The sequence below is a fragment of the Octodon degus genome, unplaced genomic scaffold (assembly GCF_000260255.1).
Source record: "Octodon degus isolate 3935 unplaced genomic scaffold, OctDeg1.0 scaffold00167, whole genome shotgun sequence".
Lineage (NCBI taxonomy): Eukaryota > Metazoa > Chordata > Mammalia > Rodentia > Octodontidae > Octodon > Octodon degus.
The window spans coordinates 3,843,358-3,848,903 of NW_004524743.1; the positions used below are offsets into that span (position 1 = coordinate 3,843,358).

At 41.5% G+C, this 5,546-nt stretch overlaps 1 pseudogene; it reads right to left on the reverse strand.

The window, feature by feature from the left end:
• Positions 1 to 1,160: 1,160 nt before the first annotated feature.
• LOC101590667 lies at positions 1,161 to 2,214 on the reverse strand (annotated as a pseudogene).
• Positions 2,215 to 5,546: the final 3,332 nt, after the last annotated feature.

Genomic DNA, 5,546 nt, shown 5'->3' on the forward strand with positions numbered 1-5,546 from the left:
TTTCTTCTAATCCAGAATGATATGGTTACTGTGCTCATTTTATATGTGAAGCTCTGTAAGCCCAGGGAGGTTAAGGAGTAGATCCAAACTCACTCAATTTTATTTGCTTCATGAGAAATTACTTTAAACTTAGCAGCCCCCAACAACTCTCGTTTATTATCTCACAGTTTACTAATTCAGAAGCCTGGCCACTGAGAAGTGGGACTCTTGACTCACAGTCTCACAGGTCTGATGTGTGGGTGTTGGCTGAGTTGCATTTACTTCTGTAGGCTTGAGGAACGAGTTTGCTCCCAGAGTCATTCTTTTAACGTATTTGGTTCAGGGTCTCACTATGCAGCTCAGACTCGTAGTGATCTCTCGTTTTCAGCCTCCCCAGCACTGGGATTACAGGTGTGCACCACCACGCCTGGTCTTGGCAGTCAGCTCAGTGCACCTGGGGGCAGGACCAGCATCATTCTTGTTGTTGGCGCATTCATGGTGGTCATAGGACTGAAGTCCCTGTGTTGCTAGATAATCCTTAGGTTGTTCCCTATTTCTTTCTTTCTTTCTTTCTTTCTTTTTTTGAGATAAAAGACTTTATTCCTTCCAAAATTTTCTGATAAGTGATCTCTGCTTATTGACAAATAACAAAATCTGACTAGTGCATTTATAATTATAACTTTCTTGTTTTAAAAAATTATTCATTTTAATTGCTCTCATTTTCCAGAAGTCACCCACATTTTTCTTTATTTTTTTGCTTGGTTCTCTTTATTTTCAAAGCCAACATCAGAGCCTCTTCCTTATGTTAACTCCCTGTCATGCTTCAAATCTCATTGGCCAGGAAGAACCTCATCTTTTTTATGGTTCATATGATTATGTCTGGCCCACTGAGGAGAATCTGTCTAAGGCCAAGGTGACAATTGTTGAATATAAATTAGCTAGGGAATGAATATCCCATCATATTTGCAAGTCCTCTACACTCATGATTACACAAAGTATGAGCCACAGGAGCTTATGTCAGAATTGTGCCTTCTGCACAGATGTTAAGCCAGGCTTTGAGTGCATGTATATTTGAGTCTAAGACTTGGGCTCTTTCACTAGACCAGGCTGCTTGCAAAGATAAAGAGATGGTTCTTTCTTTCTTTCTTTTTTCTTTTTTGAAAGAGAATTATGCCTTTATTCCTTGCTTTGCCAATTAGGCAGGCTGAATAGTTTGCTTTTTGATGATCAATCAAAGAGACCAAATCCCATATCCTCATCTGACTCCTCCAACTCTTCCATGGTTTCCACCTTAGCTGGGGCAGCTGCAGCGGCAGGAGCAGCAGTGGTGGCTGTGGCGACAGGGGCAGCAGCCACAAATGCAGATGGATCAGCTAAGAAGGCCTTGACCTTTTCAGCTAGTGGGAAGGTGTAATCAGTCTCCACAGACAAAGCCAGGACCCGCTTGTACCCATTGATGATAGAATGGGGCACTGATGCAACAGTTGGGTAACCAATCTGCAGACAGACGCTGGCATCATTGCGACACCCTCCAGAAAGCGAGAATGCAGAGTTTCCTCTGTAATGTCAAGGACTTCTGGGTTGTAGATGCTTCCATTGTCAAACACTTGCTGGGTGATCAGCCCAAAGGAGAATGGAGAGATGTTCAACATGTTCAGGAGGGTTGCCTTGCTGGCTCCCACTTTGTCTCCAGTCTTAATCAGCTGTACATCACTAAGGATTTCAGTGGTGCCCCTGGAGATTTTAGTGGTAATGCTCAAAGCCTGGAAGAAAGAGGTCTTCTCAGGCCCCAGACCAGTGTTCTGGGCAGGCACGGTGACTTCACATGGTGCAACAGCACCTACATGGGCAGCAGCAGGCACCTTATTGACCAGCAGCATATCCCTGATTTCAGTGAGGTCCTCCTTGGTGAACACAAAGCCCACATTCCCTCGGATATGAGGCAACAGTTTCTCCAGAGCTGGGTTGTTTTCCAGATGTCCTCGGATGGCCTTAAGCATCATAGTATTCTTGCCCATTAGCACCACGGCCTTCCCTTGGAGGGACATTCGGATCTGCTGCATCTGCTTGGAGCCCACATTGTCTGCTCCCACAATGAAGCATTTTGGATAATCATCCAAAAGTTGGATGATCTTTAGGAAGTAGTTAGATTTGCAGGTCGCCCTGTCTTCCCTGGGCATCACAGCGGTGCGTCAGGGATTGCCACGGAGGGTTTAAAGACGATGTCACTCTCACGAAGATGCCTGGAAAGAGGAGTTCTTTCTTTTCTACATAAAAAGATGATGCCATTTTGCTGTTTTAAGAGAAAAGAGGTGTCTGCCTGGCTCCACTGGTAGAGCATGAGACTCTTGAAAACTCAGAAGGATTCTTCCTTATGTTATGGCTTGTCCCTAGATGTCCCCCTGAAAGTCTCATGCAGTCATAGGTGTGGATTTTCAGAGGTGACTGGAATCTTGGGTGTGTGATGCTGGGATCAAGACTGTGATGCTGGGATTGAAGGTGTGAGTGCTCACTGTCCTGAGGGTGGGTAGCCTGAGTAAGATATAAAGCACGGAAAGAGGGTCATCACTTGTTGCTTGTCACTGTTCCTTGCTGCTTTCTGCCTTCTCCCTGCCATACTTTGCCATGGACTGTTTGTATTCTGCAGTGCCCTTCTGCCATGCCACCCTGCCTTTGAACCTGCCCACTATGAACTGAAGCCTCTATAAACTATATGTTAAATAAACCCTTCCTCATTTAACCTTGGGTATCAGGTATTTTGTCTCAACAATGAGAAAAGTAGCTAAGACATTTTATTGATATCTATATGACACTGAATTCCTGGAGATATGAGTATTAAAATAATTTGTAAGGATCTCTACTAATCACCATTTTATTTATTTTTTTGTGGAATTATTTTGTAATAGTAAACTGAAAAGTCAAATGCAGAAGAGTACAAAGGATCTGTTCACATACTAGAGACCCAAAGAATCCAGCTGAGGGCCCAGGTCCTAGGGCAATGTCCTGCACAAGTAGAGATGAACACCTACAGCCCATGACAATGACCTTCATGAGTCCAACTGTAGTCCTAGAGCCCATGACAATGTCTCAGGTAAGTCTGTGTCAAACCACTGGGAAGGCTCACAGGCAGTGGTGGAAGCTAGAAAGTCTGCACCAGCGAGGCGAAGGATCTGTGCCAGCAGGCTGAAGGATCTGCACTGGAGCCACGAAGCAACTTTTAACATAAAAACCAGTGTTCCCTGGAAGAGAACCATGGACATCCTCGGTGACAGCTAGCTAATCACCATTTTAAAATCTAATGCAGGGCTGGGGTGATAGCTCAGTAGAATAAGCACTTGCCTGGCAAGCGCAAGGTCCTGAATTCAATCCCTGGTACCACCAAAAAAAAAAAAAAAAAAAAAAAAAAAAAAAGAAAAATTTAATGTTATTTTGGAGATTTTGGCTAATGTAATAAGATATGAAACATAGCGTACAGATATACATGCTGAGCAGGATGATGTCATTATATTCAGAGAATGTTATTGTATACCCAGAAATTCCAAGAAAAATAAGTAATATATAAGAATGATTAGAAAGTGAATATTTAGTAAAGCGGCTAAAAAAAAGTGGCTAGATGTCTCTACACTATTAATTACTAGGTAAGAATGGAACAGAAAAGATCTCACTCATAAATAATTCAGGAGATAAAAAATAGCTTAAAGAATGCACTGAACTTGCATGAAATATGTTTCTTTTGAGAAATAATGAAAAAAGATAGATAATTAATAGGTAAGGTTATTCACTGATTGTGTACCAGAAGCTAGTAAGATATACATTTTTGAAAAATAATTAATTTACGTATTTATTATAAATTTTAAAAGTTACAACTGAAATTTTACACAAATTCAAAAAAACTGTTTAAAATTCACATGGGAGACTAAATTTTATTTATTTTATTTTTCCTTAAATAAAAATTTATTTAATTTAAAAAATCACTGAAGCCATTAAAACCTTAGAAGCTTTTCTTAGTCCACAGCAACATTCACTCCCTTTTCTTCATCCCTCATCTGAGCACTTTGGCTAGACAGCTTCGGACAGTCATTTGCATGTTCTTGGAACTGGCAGCTTTTCCAACACAGCCAGTTCTTTTTTTTTTTTTTTTTTTAATGCAATAGCATGAATTTATTATCATATCTCAGGTAGCCTAGAGGCAGGGAGGCTCCAGAGTTGGCTGTCAGTGATCATTTTCTACCTTCCTGGGCTGTATCTTCATGCTCACCAGACAGCTAATGTGGTTCTAGGGGGAGACGAAATTTTAAAAAATAAAAAATAATAAAAGAAAAATTACCAAAAGTGTTATCGCATAAGAAAACACAAGAAATTAAATACAACTAACGTTTCTTCAGTGCTCAGTTATACTTTATTATAGTAAGAAAAAATATGGTACTGGTCCTACAATGGATACATCAATTAACTCAATAGATAGTATTGACAGTGGTCTCTAAGAACAAGAATTTAGTATATGCTAAATTTCAAGGTTATAAGTCAATAAGGGAAGACTTACTAAAGTATTTAGAATTATAATTGCATTTTTACTGCTTCTTAGACTATGGTGATGATAATAAAAACATTTTGGTTGTATCAGTCAGAAACAGTCAGTGTTAATTGTTATAGCAAACCATTTCCAAATCTCATGGTCCAACACTCTGAAGGTTTATGTCTAGCACATACCACGATCCCTGCAGGAATCACTCAAGAAATGAACCTCTTCTGAGAAGTGACTCAGGGATCTGGTTGCCTTAACTTCTGGGAATGGGGATGGGTACACAGATGAGAGCAGAGTGGAAGGAGGGAGGGAAAGTTTTGGGGGATATGTTGCTGGCAGCAGCGGATGTGCTGCCCTTCATTTCTGCTTATATTCCATTGGCGAGAACCCACTTGCATGACCTTGAATTTAACTGCAAGGGGCAGAGAAATGCTGTGAGTCTGTGTTTTCAGGAAAGGTGTCAAGAGTGATGAACATCTAGCCAGTCTGCCACTGCCACTGATTCATTGCTTCATTAAGAGTTACTCATTAACTCTTAAAACCCTCGCAGAACAAACAGGGATCTTACAATTTGGATTTTACCACTCTTTTTTGTGGACTCATTTTCCACCTTTTGTACCCTCTCCTAATTCTCTCCCCACATTCCCACAAGTGACCTATGTGTTCTGTTCCCTGAATGCCTTTCATGCCTCTGTGGGTTTTGTAACTTAGCTAACGTGCATCTCTGTAGCTCTGAACCAACTTCCATGCATGGTTCTGCTTTCGTGTTGGCCACAGAGGTGTGGAGGGTGTCAGGGGTGCAGCAGGCACTGTGCACAGGAGGGCAGTGCAGGGCCCAGGGCTGGCTGTCTTGGTAGGTGTGGGGTAGCACCCCCACTCTCACTCTGTTTTCCTGTTCAACTTAAGTTCTGGGCCAAGAACAAATGACTTCTATGCACTGTTAGAGACAGATGTCAGTTCCAGTTTGTCATTGTTCCAACTTGACCATAAAGGTGCTTGTTTGTCTTCACAGGTCATGGGTTGTGCTTGCTCTTCTGTGATT